General features: G+C 44.0%; 1 protein-coding gene across 4 annotated transcripts in view; it reads left to right on the forward strand.

Annotated features, from left to right (window-relative positions):
* MIDEAS (mitotic deacetylase associated SANT domain protein) overlaps positions 1-19,645 on the forward strand; it is an 89,505-nt gene that overhangs the window by 21,721 nt on the left and 48,139 nt on the right. The window contains exon 1 of one of the 4 annotated variants that reach the window (XM_083746414.1): positions 7,441-8,094. The exons of 2 other annotated variants lie outside the window; for them this stretch is intronic. The gene's annotated coding sequence lies outside the window, so the exon portion shown is untranslated. Of the gene's footprint in view, positions 1-7,440; positions 8,095-19,645 lie in introns of those variants that run through there. One more of the 4 variants, XM_083746413.1, reaches the window with a different exon arrangement.

The raw sequence follows: 19,645 nt of genomic DNA on the forward strand, positions 1-19,645 counted from the left end.
CTTTCAGGAACTCATAGCAGCTTCAGATATTACAAACGTGGACCTGCAGCTCCCTATGCAGTCTCTTCCTCCATTGTCTGCTGATGATGGAGGATAATGTTCAAAATATATATTGGGTAGGAGAGGAGAATAGGCTGCATTCTATATTTCCTGTACAGGAGCCTCTTTGGATTTTCTAAGCAAACAATGCTACGTGAAAGGGCTCCATGTGCATTAGATGTAAATCTGTGTAAGAAAGAAAAAGAGAACTGAAGGATAAGAGAAGTTGCAGCAGAGAAGCATCAATTAATTCTTTCTCCACCTATTACCATATTCCTATCTAAATTCTCTCCACTCTTCCCACAAGCTTTCCTATGGGGTTTGTGTCCTTGCAAACATGTAGCTGGACCTCTGTGGAGAGGAAAGCTACTGTGGATAATTAAGAGCAGACAAGTGACTGTAGAATAAATAAAAATTGCCTTTGTCTTGCCACCTTCTCCACTCTATTTTTTCCCCACTGTTGTGAAACTCACTTACAAAGCATTTGCTTATCATGTAGATGTTACCTCTTAATAATTGTGAGAGGAGACTGTGCTGGCAGCTTTTCTCTATAACATCTGAAGCCACTGAGCAGCTTATGTGGCCCTGTGATTCAGGCACTGATCAGCTTAGCTTTAACCCGGTCAGAGGATCACCTGCTTTCTAGGCTGCAGGTTTCATGCCCAAGTCATTAATAGCAATACAGTCGTACCTTGGTTGATGAACGCCTCGCGACTCAAACGTTTTGGCTCCCGAATGCTGCAAACCCAGAAGTGAGTGTTCCAGCTTGCGAATGTTCTCTGGAAGCTGAACGTTTGACGTGGCTTCCGTGGCTTCCAATTGAGTACAGGAAGCTCCTTGCTTGTTGAATGTTTTTGGAAGTTGAACGGACTTCCGGAACGGATTCTGTTTGTCAACAAAGGTACAACTGTATTAACAAACTACAGTCATACCTCGGGTTAAATATGCTTCCGGTTGAGTGTTTTCAGGTTACACTATGCAGCAACCCAGAAGTAATGAAACGTATTACTTCCGGGTTTCGCCACTTGCGCATGCGCAGATGCTCAAAATGACATCACGTGGAAGCGGCGAAACACAATCTGTGCACGCGCAGACGCGTGTTATGTTCTACTGAGGATGCGAATGGGGCTCCGGAATGGATCCCGTTCGCATCCAGAGGTACCACTGTAATATGATGTATTCTAAGCCTTTAAAGAGCGGGGAGGGAAAAATCAATATTTGAATCTTTTATATAGGAGCAACTTGGACATTACATGACGCAACTTTTTAGGGGTCTTAAGAGTGTTGTGGAACAGGCATGGCCAAACTTGGCCCTCCAGCTGTTTTGGGACTACAACTCCCATCATCCCTAGCTAACAGGACCAGTGGTCAGGGATGATGGGAACTGTAGTCCCCAAACAGCTGGAGGGCCAAGTTTGGCCATGCCTGCAGGCTTAGTATAATTGAAGTCACTTTCCAGTCATATGTTGTTGAGTAAACAGAAGGGATCTGAAAGTCTAGTGGCATGGTTAGTTACTCAACATGTCTATTTTGGGGAGCTAATAAATTGGCAGGACATAGTGACCTACTCCAAAGTGACTTTTTAATGCAGATATTTCAATGAAACTTTATCAAGTCAGGCACAGCGTGGAGGCTTTGACAACTGAAATGTCACTGCCTCTCTTTTATCAAAATCCTGGAGCTTTAGATTTTTGCTATTCAGGATATTCTTGGCCTCAACGTAGAATACTCTGCTATTGTATCTGTGCTGTCAGGAAAGTGTTTATTTACCTTTCAGAATTTAACAGAAAAGACAATTCTGCCAGATGTAGCTTCTCCTGTCATCATAGCATTGTGATCTGACAAACCACAGGGAACACCCAAGACAAAAGTGCTATGGTTAATTTATTTGAATTAACCAGACAATTTTTGGCCTGCAGGGCAGTAGCTTTAATGTGTTGCTATTCAGTGATGGTGCTTTATGAGGAGTACCCTGCACAAGAAGTATTGGGTGGGAAAGTCACCATGAGTTGCTTTAAATTTTCATGTGATGAACACAAAATAATTAAAGGGTGACAGCATGAACAAAGCAGAAGTGGGTAATTCCTGAAAACTATTGCAGAGGTCCATGGGTTTGTTGCCAAACAAACAAACATTTACAGTAATTGCATGGAAATAGAAAATGAACATTGTTGTCACTACAACAAACTGATTAATGTTTGGTGAATATGGAGTGCTAGTCTCTTGGCACCAATGATAATGGTGAAGTCCTACTCAGGCTTCTTTGGGGATGTATCTTGCTTTAACTGGAAAATTCTGAGTAAAAGTATATATAACTGGGCTGCAAATCTGCTATCACTTGCAGCAAGCTTTTGCTGAAGTTAAACCATTTGAGCTCTTGTTTCAAGAAGTTTTGATAGTCATGAAAAGCTGAGGACAAATTTGTGTGAGAGCTTTCTGGAAAGCATCATCAACATATAACCCCACAAAAAAGGAGAAATATCCATGTCATTGATGTTCTTCTGGTTCAGGACTGCATGCTTTGCACTCTGTGCCTAGAGCCAAAGATTTGAATTACGGCACAGCTGAAAGTGATAGCAATGAGCAGCAAAATTTTACAGTGCCTCTTCCTTTCTTTTCCCCTCCTCATTGAGAGATTTATTGTACATATATTGTCACTACTCTCCTTGAATTGGTTGGCAAGGAAAGATACACAGTAATCTCTCCAGTATCCTGAATGTTTAAAGCATATCCTGCTCCCCTGAGCTGCCACTATCACAAAGGTCCAAAAAGACCTGCGTCGGAAGATGTCCCTCAGAGCAGCAAACATCTAGTGATTTATTTGCAGGCCTAGAAGATGGCTATATGCAGACATGGAGCCTGAATGTGGGGTTGTACAGAGATCACAAGATGCATGTAACAAAGTCCCCCTGACAGCCCTTTCTAGTTTTCTCCAGAACAGGTAGGTTGAGTGATTTTGAGTGGAGAAATGGCGAGGTGTATGTACTTAACTACCCACCACTCAGAACTCCAAATCACCCTTGGAACATTTTGGATGCCCCTGTTTTCTTTGGAGAAATGTTGGAGGGTATGGCATTAAAGTGTTGTTATATGGAATTGTTGATAAAATAAATGAGAGGATGTTACAAAAAGAGTGTGCTTGTTCTCTCTCTGTGTGTGTGGTGTTAGGATCTTCTAAAGAAATAGCCATGTGCTCTCTCAAAAGTATGTCTCTCTTCATTTCAAGATTTTTAAAATTGCACAGTGAAAAATGTGGAATCTGCTTAAACACTCTGAGGATGCCTGGGAGTAAGCCCCATTTAAGCCTTACTTCTGAGTGTATAAATAGGATTACGGTGTAATGAGGCCTTCCACAAATGTATCTGAAACACTGCTTTAAGTGGGAACTGCAGGGATATCTCACTTACCCCATATCACTTACCCAAAACGTGAGGATATTTTGATGATAAAGCCTGCACTGAAGCAATGAGAAGAACAAAGCCTACATGCAAATGTGAGCTTTATCTAGAGAAAGAACTTATAATTACTCTTAATTGTATCTTTAGAAGGCTGCTAGTGGTTTCACAGGCCTTTTCTGTGGATCCTGTTTGCACGTGTTGAAACTTGACACTTTTGCATACTGAATAAAAGAGCCCACGGGAACACAAGTGATACAGTGAATTATGGTAGAGCTGGAGACATCATAGCTGGCAATTTGTCAGTGTTGCTGTTTTCACCAAATGCATATTGTCTTTAACAACATTCAGAGTCCCTTTGAATTAATGTCGAATCATGCTGTGGGTCTCATATTTTCATTTGACACTGAACACTTGATCCCAGATGTGCACAGAGCAGAAAACCCTTGGCATCCTTTCCAGGAACCTGGGGTTTTTCCATTGGTTTGGAATGTGAGCCACTAGGCTCTTTGATTTAACTTTGTGGGAGGTTATAAGCAGTGGCTGCAGAGGTTGCATAACACACACATACCATACATTGAAAGCACACACCCTGCAAGAATCCTGGGCATTGCTGTTTACCCTTCACAGAGCTACAACTCCTAGCACCCTTAATAAATAAGTTCCCAGATTATTTGTGGATGTGTGCTTTCAATGTATGGTGTGTTTGAAGCCAGAGTCTAGTCGATCAAAGGCTTTTATATACAAATGCCTTACTCTGAGATCTGAAAGCTATGCAGTATTATTATTATTATTATTATTATTATTATTATTATTATTATTATCATCATCATATGTGACAGTGGATTACATTAAGGCAGAGGACGTGCAAGTCTAATGAAGAACCAGTGAACTCATGGGTTGCTACCAGAAGCAAACATGGTGTGTGCAACAAGGAAAGACATGCTTTGTCTGTGTTGTACCTTGTGGCATGTTCAGTCTCCAGTATTACCAGTTAGAGGAACTTAGATTACAGGATTGGGAAACTTCTCTGCCTAGGAAGCATCTGTCAGAGAAGACAGGACTGGGTTATACAGCAGGGCTGGAGAATTGCTTGCCCTCCAGATGTTGTTGGACTACAACTCCCATCATCCCTGACCATTGGCTTTGGTAGCTGGGACTGGTGGGAGCTGAGTTCCACAATGTCTGGATAGGCACAGATTTTTCATCCCTGTACCGTAGACTGATTTCAGTCTTGTATGCAGCCTGCCTTTTCCCCTTTTTCTTTTGGTACTTAAATACCCAGTCCACCGAGGTGTTTTAAATTTACATAGCAAGGGTGCAGATACAAGATCTTTAAACAATTACGGCATAATTGAACTGTGTTCGGCAACCCTGAGTATGCATTTGTGCTAAATGACTTCTAGAGGGATAATTACATTAGTGTGCTATACAGAAATAACAGTCTTGTGGCATATTAAAGAGACAGGGACTTTTTAGTGATTTCTCTTAATCTTTGGAACTCCCTTCCTAGGGAACAGAAGTTAACGTACATTTTTTATTAAAGTCTGTTTTGGTTAATTATCATATGCTGTGCTTTGAAACATCATTGCTGCTGCTTATAAATTAGTGGGGTGTTTTATTCCTGCTGCATTTGTGTGTTTTGAAATTGTGATGGCAGTGTAAGTCATTTATTTACTTAAGCAATTTCTAACAAATTTCTTATGGCATAAGGCCAATAGAGGCCACTGTATCAGATGCATGAATGGTTATCCTGAGTTGGCAGGCTTATCTATCTGTAAGCAGGGGGGGGTGGTCAGGGAAATCAAAAAGTATTACTTGAATAAGTTCAATAAAAGCTTAAATAATAAAAAAGTATTTTTTCTATATCCAATCAAAATTCTTTCCAAGACTCCAGCTTATCAACAGACACTGTGCAATCCACCAGAAATTGATTGATGACTCACTGGTGGATTGTGGTCTATCTGTTGACCACCCTAGAGACAGGCTGTTGTTCTACCTCCTCTATCAGAGACAGTAGGTCTATGAATACCAGTTGCTTTGCATGGGTATCTGCCTGACCATAAAAGTGCTGGAATGGATAGCCCTTTTGGCCTGATCCAGCAGCAGCTTATTGTGTTCTGCCATCTCCTTATACTGTATGTCACCTTATGGCAAATTCACACTTAAAGGTAAAGGGACCCCTGACCATTAGGTCCAGTCGTGGCCGACTCTGGGGTTGCAGCTCTCATCTCGCTTTATTGGCCGAGGGAGCCAGCATACAGCTTCTGGGTTATGTGGCCAGCATGACTAAGCCGCTTCTGGCGAACCAGAGCAGCGCACGGAAACGCCGTTTACCTTCCCACCGGAGTGGTACCTATTTATCTACTTGCACTCTGACGTGCTTTCGAACTGCTAGGTTGGCAGGAGCTGGGACTGAGCAACAGGAGCTCACCCCGTCGCGGGATTCGAACCACCGACCTCCTGATCAGCAAGTCCCGGGCCTGCCTAAACTCTGCTACTTTGCACGACTGCTTGTAGCTGGATGATTTGAATTTTCCAGATCTCCTCCTGACTAGAGGCATCTGTCTAGCAAGTGTTGGGCTGTCCCATTTGGCTCTTCTCGGCAAGAGGAATGCGGTGAATGCCTCCGCAAGATGGTACATGACAGAACTCTTGCCCAGCTGTTATGAGACTGCTCCTCATCTTTTTCCTTTTCGGCTGCAGAAACCAGCACGCTACCAGGGCTTCGATTCCTTCCTGTTCTGCCACAGCACTGTTCCTTCCTCTTGCACTCATTTGCAATGCACGTTTCTTTCCTGCTGTAGTAGTAAACGGAAGCTGCTGTTGCATGGATATCCCGCGCGCTGTGCAAGATGCAAATAAAAATTGAAAATGCGGTGGCGACGGTGGAGGAGATGCAGATTATTTGTGGGAGGCGCCAAAGGAAGACGGCCACACAGTTGCGGAACTCACAACAGGGAGGGCTTATCAATAGCCTTCTTTCACATACATAAAGGAGCTGGAGCTGTTGCACAAGAGCAAGCGATGAGTCACAGCAAAGCAACTCAGAGGCCTCTCGATACTCGAATCCAGCGATGTGTTTTACTCTGGGCTGCTCACCCTTCCTGCTTCCCACATTTTTGGTGACAATTCCCACCCCCACCTTCCCGTCTGCATTTTGTTTTTGGTTTGCATTTGTGCAAACGGCAGGATATGTCGTGGCACTTCCTAGAGTAGCTGGTGCAAGTAGGGGCGCGCGTGCAAAACGTGAGTGCCTCGTTGTGCAAGTCCTGACAGCCCAATCCTATACGCCTTTTTAATCTGGATCGGGCGCAAGCAATTTCGTGGGTTTTTATTCCCATGCAATAACGTCGGGGGGGGGGGGAATCCTGCGCAGATTTACTTGGGCTTAAACCCCCCCCTGAACGAAGTGGCACGTGCTTGCCTAGGATCGGCCTGCACCCCTTCAGGATGCAGCCGGGAAATTTGCGCTTCTAATCATATTGGTGGCACTCCTAGACCATTTTCGCCCCCCGCGCCCCGTTCCATTTCCTGCGCCCAAATGTGAGTTTCCAGCGCTTTAATTGGGGCTTTTGTTTTGATGTGTCTCTCCCCCCCCCATGCAAAAATCACGCACAAGCCTGATTTACGGGCTTAGCCTATAAAAGCAAGGAGAGAGCAAAAGTAAACGTCCCTCCAAACGGGAAAAAGTCAGCACTATTCCTGGCAAAACAGCGTTTCCAGTAACGTGATCAGGCTCTTTCCCCCTGACCTTGTAGCTGCATCGAGATGCTAGCAATGCGTGCCAGAGCAACTGGATCTTCCTGGCAACCGAACCTTTTGGACGGACGGGCCCACTCTCTCCATCTCATAGCCACAGACGGGCACGCACGCACGAACGAAAGTGTTGAGTTACATGGGGTGGTTATTATATTATACATTAAAAAAACAACTTTATTTGCCTTATATGGCCACAGGAAATGGGCGTGGCTTAGGCCTGCTGCCGGGGGGGGGGGAGCCTGAGCAGGAGGCAGTTGTGCTGATGAAGTGGAAGAGCTGGTTTTACTTCTGTTGCAGCAGGGCATATGTGTTTTGCAGGAGGTGGCTGCTCCTAATTTCCTTTCCTGAGAGTTGTGCAATCTCTTGGTTCTCAGAAGGAGGCGGGGAGACGGGTGGGTGGGAAGCCAGCGCTCTCTGCTGTGGCGGCTGCTGCTGATGCAGTTGCTGTCTTCTTCGTAGCTAAGGAGCTTCTCTTCCCTCCTCCTCCTCCTCCCCCCTCCCCACCGCTCTGCTCCCCAAGCTGTGATCTCAAATCCTGTGACTCAGAGACTTGCAATCCTGACATTGCAACGTGCGGTTGGCGGCGGAGAGGGCAGCAACAGCAAACCGGGGCTCTCCACATCCCGGGCGGCCGCGAGCAAATACTGCAGGACTTTGTGCGCAGAGAGCGAGCAACCGAGCAGGCTGACAACTTGTGCACGGGATCTTTGCAAGGAAACTTCCTGCATTCTTTCCAAGAGAGCCTTGCTGGGGGTGGGGGGTAGCGGGAAGGTCTGTTCCTCCTCAGTCGCTTGTTGCTTTTTGGATTTGGCACTTAAACCGTCAGCAGAGAAGCACTGGAGCGAAGAAGAGCGATGGGAACTCGCCTGGCTTTTATTTGGCGCTTGAGAACAAGGAGGTAAGTTTGAAAGCGAGAGGGGGGACGTCTGCACGGTCCAGAGCAGGGCCTCTGCTTTTCTTCCGCTTGCTCTTTGCAGCGCGGAGCTGGTGTTGGAAACCAAAAGAAGCCGCAGCGCGTGGGGAAGAAAGGGTGCTTGTGTGATTGCAGCCGTGGAATATATATTTAGATTTGTTGCAATATAAATATTGCAAGGAGTGGATGGAAGAGTTGAGTGGGGAGGGCGAATCGAGGGCTTTGGGGGGAACTTTTTTGGCTTGCCTTTCCTGTTTTCTTTAAAGCCTGCCTGTCTGCCTCCTGCGAGCCCTGCGTTTTGCCTCACTCTTGTTTGTGCAGCTACGCAGTTCGGCGCTGCTCAGGGGCGGCCGCGGAAAGGAGGTTTCCTCCCTTCAGAACCGGGAAATGAGACGCAGGCGGAGTGCTCTCTCTCTCTCTCCCTCTCGTGTGTGTGTGTGTTTTGCAAAACGTTCCCTTTGTCAGATGGGAGCAGCCTCTAAACGGGAGTAAGAAGTGGAAAGAGGTGATTTGGGTGGCCTTTGCTCGCTCTCTCTCCTGGTCATGAAATGGACATTTTTCTGACCAAAGACGTCGCGCTTTCAAAACGACGCTGCCTCCATGTACTCCCCACCCTCCCGGTCGCCGCCGCATATAATTCACCCTAATCTTTTGCTCCTGATTAATGGGTAAATCCCGAAGTGGAATTTAAGCTATGCTTTGTGTCTGAGGGTTGAAGTCGTGCAAGATTGCCTTATCTCCCCCCCCCCCTCCACTCCGATTTCCCCTCTCCTACCCCTGGTTACCACAGTTATTTTAACGAGGAATTGCAATGCCAACTCCCTCCCCTCCCCCAAACACACATAAGCCAAAATCTTGGAACTCTCTCGTGCAAATTTTCCATTTTGTTAAGAGCAACGTGCACCGCCCCGCGCGTGCAGAGATGGGCCGCAAGTCTTTATTTACTAGTTTGGGGAAGGGGGGGGCTGCGAGTTTCAGAGCAGCCGTTCATTCCCGTCCGGAAGCATAAAAGTTGTGCTTGTGTAAGGTGGTTCCTGCATCTCATGCTTTTTGCAAGCATTGGGGTTGCAGAATGAGATACTCTTTTTTAATACAAGGTGGTTTAGTTCCTAAATTCCCCACTTGTTTCAGCCCATATGGCTAGCAAACCTGTAGAATGTGCTCCTACGGGCAGCTAAGTCCCAGTGTGCTCATAAATTTTTAGAGAATGAGATAAGGGATGCGAAGGGAGTCAAGGTGGTGGTTTAAAGTCCAGGTGACTCCTGGGTCCCAGAACTGTGATCTCATCCTGCAATCCACCAGCCGCTCTAGCAAAAGTGGCAGCAATGTTGAAAGATATGTGTAATCACAGTCGTGGTGACTTGCCAGGGAGTATGGCCATAGTTCTGGCAGGTGACATCATCGAAGCTGTTCTAGTTCCTGTAGAAATCAATGAGAGAGCTTTGCTATTAACTAGAGGAGCATAATAGGTCCTTGTACTTGACAAGTGCTGCATCCTACATAAGAGGAGCCTGCTGGATCAGGCCAATTGCCTATTTAGTGCAGCATTCTGTTCTCATAGTGGCCAGCCAGGTGCCTGTGGGAAACCCCCAAGAACCTCTGCCCATCTTCAGTTCCCAGCAACTGGTATTCAGAGGCATAATGCCTCTGACAGCGGAGGTGGAACATAACTATCCTGGCTAGTAGTTCTTGATATGCACTGTGTGAACAAGCACTTCAAAATAATAAAATCTGTCCTGCATCTTCCAACATGCAGTTTAATCGGAAGCCTACAAGTTCTAGTAGTTGTGTTTTAGCTCTGAGATGGGCAGCTTTCAGCAAAAGTATGTTTCTTGGGGACATTTGTGTAAAGGCTCATTTAGATGGTCTTATCTCAAGAGAATCTGCCTGTTTATACAGGAGAGGTATTGTCTTCTGATACACAGAATTAAATGCACCCCCCTTTTTTTAAAAGCTTTGGGTTTCGTGCCTTGCCTGGTGGTTGTATTGCCTGTTACTGTGCAATGTCTCTCATGTGTGCAGATGTGTCGATATAAAGTTTGCTTTTGCCTAGGGCTGACTTCAGAATCACAGATAAGTTCATTGATTGCTTCCAGGCTGCTGTAAATAGCAGAGTTTAGGCTGAAGCAATACAGGAACAACACATGGTTTGACTTCCTTTGTGATGGGTTAGCCCAAGTGATTTGGCCACACTCCATGCCAAAATTGCAGAGGATCCTTTGTACATGTTGCAGTGGAAATGTAAGGGTTTCTTGAAGGTATAAATTTGGAAAAACACTACATTAAAGAAATAAGTCAACACCCCTTATTTTCCAGAAATAGGAACACTAGCAAGCCAAGGATATGCCTGAAGAATGGCCTTCAAATACATTAACTATTGTCTAGGCTTAGGATATGTGTGCACTGTTCTTAAGAACTTTTATCACCTTGTTGAGACTGCCAGGGCAATGTAATCAAATGCAGAAATCTGTTTAAAAGACTACTAGTGGCTTTGCTAAAATCTTAAACGTGTCTCCAAGCTTAGTATAAGTTAATTCAACCTTTGCCAACATGGTGCTTCCAGATAGTTTAGACTACAATTCCCATTGGTCCCAGCCAGCACAGAGTTGTAGTCCGTAGCACCTGGAGGGGGCCAAGTTGATGAAGGCTGTGTTCAGTATAGTAGTCCTGGGCAGACTGAGGTGAACCATTTACTTCTTGCACGCTTAGTAACTTGCTGAACCGTTTATATTGAACTTGTTGGGATTGAGAAAGAGATCCTTTATCCCTCCATGGGTGTGATTGCAATGACTTTTTAGTCTGTTCCTTTGTCTTCAGAAATTATGCAAACTACGCTGGCTTGAGGCTTTGGGTTACTAAAGAATGAACTTGATGACAGGATGCCTTATTATGTGGATGATGGGAAGGGGCCTGAATGGCAGAAGGCATGCAACTATGTATGTACTGGTAGAGTGCTTTGGCACTAATTGTGGGAACCTTTCTATGGCCAGAAGTCTCCAGATGCTGAGACATTAGGGTAACTTTTGATGAAGGAGGATAGTGGGCTGTTAACACAAGTCTTGCATCTCTATAAATTTGGAGTTGGTGGAATTGATTTGGGTGCAACAACACTCTCTCTCTTCTCCCTGTACACTTCCAGGATCTGTCTGAATGTGCTGTCCTGGGTTCTTTTTTTTTTTTTTTTTGGTGACTGTTGCTCTCTACATGTCTGCATGACTTTTAGGTCTGGCCCTGCAGTATTCTCTAACCTTGTTCTTGCATTTCGTTGTGGATTTAAATCAAAGTGTGTGGTTTTTCTAATTTGTGCATTTCCTGCCCAAGAATGCATACTAATTGGTTTACTGTAACAATGAAAGCATATTGGTTTGCAACTTGGTAAAGAGTTTTATACTTCCAGTTTATATGAGCATCATCCGAAATGTCTGGTCATGCAACCCACATGTCTTTTGTGCTGCACAATTTTTTCTGTTTAGAGATAAGGAGGGGGAGGGATCACTGTGACATTATTAGATTTTTGTTCAAGTGTCTGTACAGTTGCAAGGATGCAAGACTGAAGAGAAGTCACAAGCTAGTACAAAGTTACGTGTGCAGGATTGTGGGTAATGTTGCAAGGAAAGGCCGGTAATGATTGGACAAAACAGTGTTTCTCCATGAGATGGAAAGTAAATGTTTGCACTGCTTGGTGTCCTAAATACTAATAATTTGCTGTAATAATTGATATACAGTAGTACCTCTGGTTACGTAAACTTCAGGATGCCAAACCCAGAAGTATTTGACTGGGTTTTGCCATGTGCGGTTCTCAGGTTGTGGAAACCTCGGGATCCAACCGGACCTCCGGAATGGATCCCGTCCGCAACCGGAGGTACTACTGTAATGCATGAATTGTTTCATTACATTTACAATTCCTGGCTTGAAAATCAGTTATTTTTCACCATTATTTTTAATTTTTTCCATAGAAAATCAAACTGCAAATCTGTTTGATTAAAGGAGCATAAGCTGAATGATAAGATTTGAATTTAACATTTGTGTTGGCTTTGTTTAAAATGGAACCATAAAAAATACTTATTATAACTGAAATGTAAAAACACATTAAAGTATTATTTAACAAGTGACTTTTAAAAATTAAATAAATTATTTCTTAACCTTGATCATATTTGGATTCCCTGCAATAGATCTCATGAAGACAGCTCTTAGTATATAATCTCAAAATGGTCAGGAATGTGGTGTGAATGTTCCTAGTTTCTCATGAGGGGAAAATCCATTCCGGGATAAGAATAATTTCTGTAGGCCACAATTGTTGGGCATTGGTGGAACTGTGAATCAGGTACAGAGGTGGGAGTGCTCACCTGTAGCACTGTGGCCTGGCTTGCTGTGCAAGTCATCTCATAGTTGATGCAGTTATACACAGGAAGACTGTTGGCCTTGAGTACATAGGAGCTGTAATTGATGCCAATAGTTAAAAATAACAAAGACTAGAAATTAACAACAACAACAACAACAACAAAACTGCATTCGATGAAGGCTCTGAACAAGAATGCATTCATCGAGCTTTCAGTGTGGAAACTTAATTTTCTGATTTTTATGATGCTGGCAACTTTCAAAACCATTTACCCTATTCCGGGCCTAGCGGCCATGCAGATAAACATTGTAAAATTTGGTCACTTGCATGGGGCCAAGTAGAACGTTGAAGGACAGATCTATAAAGTACAAATTACAAACCCTTTGTATTCTGTCATTGCACGGCCTGTTAGAACAGGTAGTTAATGCCTAAAGTAAAAGGGGGAAATTTATATAGGTAACTAGAAAGTAGGTGTTTACCCTCTCTTTGACCTTTATCAGTTAGGATTCATATGAGTGCTATTCTTAGATTATATAACATATCCCTGCCACTACATCATTATATAACCATGGGTTTATCCTTCAAATGCACTGTATTCCTCTTATTTTATGAAGATGGGGATAATTTTGTTTTGTCTTAAACACTTTTGGGTTGCAGAAGTGAAGTACTTAACATTTGGATGTAGTGCTTTTGCAGCTGACTCCAAATGCAACGTTTTTCAGAGGGGTAGCTGTGTAAGTTTATTGCCTCAATAATAACAAGGAAGTCTTGGGCACCTTAAAGACGAAGACATTTTATTATGACAGTGCTGGGGAAGCTCTGGTGTGTGGGCCTAATAAGGTACATTAGAATATTTGACCCTTGAGGTTGTCTCAGCCTTGCCATGCCCACCTGTCATACACCTGATGCCATTATGTTGGTCAGGGGCTGCACTGAAGGGGGGTTTACAATTGTTACTGATCAGTGGTGCTTTTGGTAGAGTGTTCAGCAAGACCCCACGCTGACACTTTGCAGAGGAGAACTAATACAGAGTGTGGCAGGTACATTATAGCTTAAGCATATGTAAAATAATGTTCTGCTACCATTCACAAAAGGAACGCTGGTGGCGCTGTGGTCTAAACCACTGAGCGTCTTGAGCTTGCCCATCAGAAGGTCAGCGGTTTGAATCCCTGCGACGGGGTGAGCTCCCTTTGCTTGGTCCCAGCTCCTGCCAACCTAGCAGTTCCAAAGCATGCCAAAAAGTGCAAGTAGATAAATAGGTACTGCTCCAGCAGGAAGGTAAATGGTGTTTCCGTGCGCTGCTCTGGTTTTGGTGTTCTGGTGCACCAGGAGTGGCTTAGTCATGCTGGCCACATGACCCGGGAAAACTGTCTGCGGACAAACACCAGCTCCCTTGGCCTGTAAAGCGAGATGAGCGCTGCAACCCCAGTGTCATCTGCAACTGGACTTAACTGTCAGGGGTCCTTTACCTTTTACCATTCACAAAACCTTATACTGTATTAAAATTTTGACATTTCATTTCCCTCTGACCCTACTTTTCACATTTTTTCACTGCTAATATACATGCCAATTTAGAGCGATACTAAATGCTTCTAATGAAGTGGATTCCAGTCCATGGAAGTTGAACACTAAATTTATTAGTCTTTAAAGTGCATCAAGATTTCATTTTTAATAAAGCATATTATAGTTACAATCCAGCCGAACCACTTTTAGATTCTGCTTTTTTCTCTGAGATCTGTGTATGTCCTTCTTCATTGAAAATGGTGGAAGTCAAAACTGCTTAGTTACCTTCTGTGTTAATTTACCTCTCCTGGTTTGTATGAGGTGGCCAGTTTTTGGAACTGCACTCTGCTAAATCTGTGGCTATTAAGTGCTTGGATGAAAGTGAACTGACTTGGAGTTGAATCCAAAGAAGCTGCGGTAATAGGAGAAGCAGCTGGAAGATGTTAAAAGCCAAGCTTTCGGCTCCTTCATTTGTTGGAGATGTGTGACTTTGGGCTACTGTTGATTGCCTTGTGACAGCTGTGGCCAGAAGCATTTCCCCCCACGTGGATATGGCAGATAACAGTATCCTTGTGAAACTTGCTCCATTTACAGTGACATTTTGACTCCTGACTACTAGAGTGAAATCCATATACGGCTTTCCTATCCTTGGAAAAGTTTCCAAAATGCCAGGGTGTGCAGAATGTGACCAGTTGGACTCTGGATTACCAAGGAAATACTGTATTTATTAGATGTAATACATTGTATCTGGTATACATACTTTATGTCTGGATTTTTACCAAGGTATGCAGTCTACAAGGTGTTTTAGGGTTTGAAATATATCCACTTGTGAGACTTTCTCTTCTGTGCATCTTGATGAGAGTTTAAGTTATTGGTAATAATAGTCTCCCAGTAGGCAATCACTCCTGGCGTCAAGTGAGATGCTGTAGGTTTGTTTTGATTTGGTCAAGAGCAAGGCTGAAAACTTACTTCTCTGGATAAAACAACAACAACAACAACAACCACCCAGAAAAATGGCACGGGAACCTTGGCTGCAGTTGCAGCTGTCACTTCCTGAAGTGTTGAAACATCCTCTTCCTCATCTTCTGCCTACCTCCAGCTTGCAACACAGAACTTGTGGATCAGAGTTGTAGTGCTGGAAATGCGTAAGCTTTTGTCATCATGTTGAGTTATAAGGGGCAGAAACTGAGCTTGCAGAACCTCTGCGTTTGAGAATATAGCTTGACAATGAGATGTAGGATGGCAGTGAGCCATCGGAAGAATTTAGCCATTTCTTTGCCTTTCTTTGGTGCAAGAGAGCCAGTGTGGTGTAGTGGTTAAGAGTGGTAGATTCGTAATCTGGGGAACCAGGTTCGCTTCCCCGCTCCTCCACATGCAGCTGCTGAGTGACCTTGGGCTAGTCACACTTCTTTGAAGTCTCTCAGCCCCACTCACCTCACAGAGTGTTTGTTGTGGGGGAGGAAGGGAAAGGAGAATGTTAGCCGCATTGAGACTCCTTCGGGTAGTGATAAAGCGGGATATCAAATCCAAACTCTCCTCTTCTTCTTCTTCTAATGGTGTGAACTGTGTCTTCTCTGAGGAAGTCAAATCTCTGCAATAAGTTCCAAGCTTCTCATTACCAAGCCTCCTTTCAGTTTCAGGTCCCTTGTGAATTTAAATCAGTAGCCATGTATTAAAAAAACAAACAAACAGTTTTTGATTTCGTGGCTGATGTATCCAGAGAGGCATATATAAGAGGGTTTGGCTGAATCAACCCTAAAATGCTTCTTTAATTAAAGTGACCAGATACATTTATCCTATATCATTTTTCTTATTCAGAATATTAATAACATGAAACATATTGGCAGGGTTAAGATTCAGATGATGGCAGTCCTGACTTGTGTCTTTCTGATTTTATTCACCACAACTCCTGGTTTCAGTGGAGGAGACAGAAACGTAAGAATTTGTCTGATACTGAAGCAGAGCAGTGGTCCATCTGGCCTGGTATTGTCTGTGTGGACAGGCAATAACTAGAGTTTCCTTCTGTTTCTTGTCCTACCTGGATGAGCCTGGGATTGAACCTGGGACCTTATGCATGCAAAGCATGTGCAAATGAGCAAGGTTGCTGATCAACCCTACCCCAAACCCCAGATTCTGATCTCTGACCCCCTTTTCACCTCCTGTTAGAGCTTTGTTACCCCTTTGAGGGGCCCTGTGTCAGTAGCGATTCTGCATAGCCTTCACATTCTGATCTACCGTACAGTGTAAAAGCTTTAAAGCTGCCTTGCTTCTCACTCTTGGCCTAGATACTGATTTGTTCTGAAGTGGAAAGTCCAAGAGGGAGCAAAGATTACCTTTGCCGTGCAAATACTCTCCTGCATTCCTGCAAAGGCTGCATTCCCCTGCCTCTCCCTCCCCACCACCGCCATGCAGAAACAAAGCAAATTTAAGCTTGGGAATTGTCTCTAGTTTCCATAGTTTAGCTTGTTTATGCCAGTTTATTTTGTTCTTGGTGCAAGCAGCAAGAGCATTGTCTTGGCTCTGGGAATACAAGGACGAGGAGAACTTCTGGCCAACTCCATGTTTAGTTGTTCCAACTCCAGGGCCGGCTGCAGTTCCTGCATGGCTGACATAAACACTGCTTTCTGTTGGTAGCAACTACCTTCTTGGCAGTTCCAAAGAGAAGAGCCAGAAATAGCCTAGTTAACAGCTCCGTTAATCGTTAGCAACTAACTTGTTTCCAAAAGGAACGAATGTGTACTTTTGTGTCATGATTGTATAGATTACCTTCTCTAGGTCCTGCTGGACCATGCACCAGCCAGCTCAAATTACTAGTATTTCTCACATCAGTAAGCAATACTTAAGCTAAAGTGAGCCCTATCTCATTTGTCAGAGCGATTTCTAAACCATCAAGTAGTTAGACAAAACAAATGCAACAAATTGAGTTCTGCTGAAATAAAACCTGCGGTGCTGCTTCCCCTTTCTGTAGGAGGCCTCATCTCCAGCCTACCTGCTCTATTCCAGGTGTGTGCAGTTTCCCTTTTCCATTGTATTCTGCATGCCGCTTTCTTTGCTACACACCCTAACAAACTCTCTTTGCAGCTGCCAGTTTGAGAAGTTTCACCACCTTCCTGTTCATGCAACATAAACAGAGTTTGATTTGGTTATTAAGTAGGGATTAATGGTGAGATTTATCAGGATTATTTTTTTTTTATCATGGCCATTCCCAAAATATCTTTCCAAACTCCAAAACAGCACCTAGACATTGTAATAAGTACTCCTTCCCCCTCTCTGCAATGACACCTTAAAAACACACACACTCCAGTGTTGTTTTTCTTGCAGGGATTACTGCCAAGTGCAGGGTCTTCTATTGTCTATTGTTGAAGAACACTGTCCATTAGCATTTCTTCCAGTAGAAACAAATAAGAGCCGCAGGCCAAGTTTGCAATAAACAACCAACAGTTGCACTAAGGTTTGCAAGCAGTTATTACAAGGAAATGGGGAAGCAGGAGACCAAAGTTTGCACTGACATGTCACTTTAAAAGCACAGGACCCTTCTCTGTAAAGTACTTGGCTGAAAGCCACCCTCTGAGTCACATATGTTGCTCCTTTGACCCTCTGATACCACTGTAATATGTCTCTTAACATGCCAGTTGCTGGAGCATATTAAAGCAGTTGAAAGGAATGGCAGCGGTGCTGTTGAAGTGAAGAATAAATAAAGGTGAAGCCCATACGTTTTGTGTTAAGAGACCAGAAGAGTAGATGATACTGCAGGTGGAGCGGTTACACTCTTCTTTCTAAAGCCTGTGACATTTGCTGAAACAACCAAAGAGCAATCTGGTTTTGTAACAAGTAAACAAGTCTTGTGGCAGCATAGTTCGATCCAAGTTTGTCATACTTGTAAAAGTCGGTGTGGTTTAGTGACAATAATACTGTTTGGGGGCTTTCGATACGGGGAAATCCCACTTAAGGCACCCAGGGTGACCGAGACAAGGAAAATGAGTGACTCATGAGTTCATTCTGTCCTCACTGAAAGGGAAATCGGAGGGAGCATGTGTGAAAACTAAGGCCTACCTAGGCCCAGAAGCCAGAGCACAAGTAGATTAGTTCAGTTAGCAGTGATTGCCTGAAGGTTTAGATGGTGCATCAGTTCTGTAATGAGGCTTGCCAGCCTTCACAAATTTTAAATCCAAATATTTAGCAATTTTTTTTCTAAAAGCAAGCATTAATTGCTGTGCAAAGCCCCTGAATATTTGACCTTAGCTTCTCTTTCCACAAACTGGGCAGCCTGTGCACGCTTCCACAAGTGGCACAAGCCATCAGGGTTTGTGTCACTTCTGAATAAGGACAGGAGTGCCTGTAGGTCTAGCTGTTGTGCAGCATAGCCTTCGCCAGCCTGGGGCCCTCCAGATGTTTTGTATTACCATCTCCCAAACATCTGGAAGGCCCCAGGTGGGTGAAGGCTCGTGTAGCCTGTACTGATGCCTATCTCCACAGCCCTGTGCTGCTTTCCCTGACACAGTGCATGGCAGGAAAAACCAGATCAGGGCTTGGAGGGGCTGCAGATTGCTCTAGTCCCTTACAATGGGGGTGGCTTCTGACCCACTTTCCTACGTGCTCAGTGGGTGCATTTCCTTCCTCAGTTCCCTTTGCATCTTAAGACTTTCTAAATGCTATACTGCTTATGGGAAGATAGAAGGACACTGCTGGTATGGTGGAACTGCTTATCACTCTCTCTTTAGAAACCATTTTCTTTCCTCCTTCGTGATTAAATGTTATTTCTTCTTTCCCCTCTCTCCCCTTCCTGTTTGGTTCCCCTACCCCCTTTCTGCAGAAATGCTGGATTTTTTTCTTTGGGGGACTCTTGCCACACAGAAGGCAGTTTTTATTCCTCACTCAAACCACCAGTGTGTAGGAGGGCTGTTCTGCTGTCATTTCCCACTTCAGGGAGCAGTGGGTGGTGAGTGGGAGGGAAAAGGCTGGTTTGCAAGGCAGCCTGCAGGAATGTTAATTGTGCCTGCTATTCACAAAGCTTGAATTGGGTGATTTTCATTAATTGGGTTGATGTGGCCATGTGGCTGGAGGCTGGCTTTAGAGACAAGAGGGGTATGCACTGATTTTGGCCAAGTTATAATTAATCCATACATGTGTGAGCACTGCTTACCTTAACTGGCTTGCCTGGCTCTCAGCAGTATCTGTCGCTATCGATGGCAGTTTCGTGATGTGCATGAACCTCAACAAGACAAGGATGGCAACCTCCTTGCGTCTGACCTTTCCTAAGGCCATTTTGTTAACGCCACGTACCAAATCTAGATCACACCGATGCTGCAAAATTAGTTATGTTTGAGACAAGAAGGAAGCTAGAAGGTAAAATATGCAGCAGATTCAGACATAGGTGAACTTGACTTTGTTTATTTCCCCCTACAATTTGGCTTAGAAGTTCAGGTAGATGCCCTTTACATGGTGCCACCCGTAGAAATGCTTCCATAGTTAAATGGGAGCTTGTGGGGTACTCCATAAGAATCTTTTATTGGTTTCTGTCGCAGTTCTTCAGATTTTTTAGATCAGGCCACAATATTTTTCTTAAACTGTCTTTTTCTTGTGGTACCTTGGATGAGTAGTTCATATTAGGGTGCTTCATTTCCTCTTTAGCACCTATGGATCTTGGTTGGTCAGGCAGATAATAGAATGATCTAGGCAAAAAATAAATAGCCA

Source organism: Podarcis gaigeae (genome assembly GCF_964106915.1).
Source record: "Podarcis gaigeae genome assembly, chromosome: 1".
Taxonomy (NCBI): domain Eukaryota; kingdom Metazoa; phylum Chordata; class Lepidosauria; order Squamata; family Lacertidae; genus Podarcis; species Podarcis gaigeae.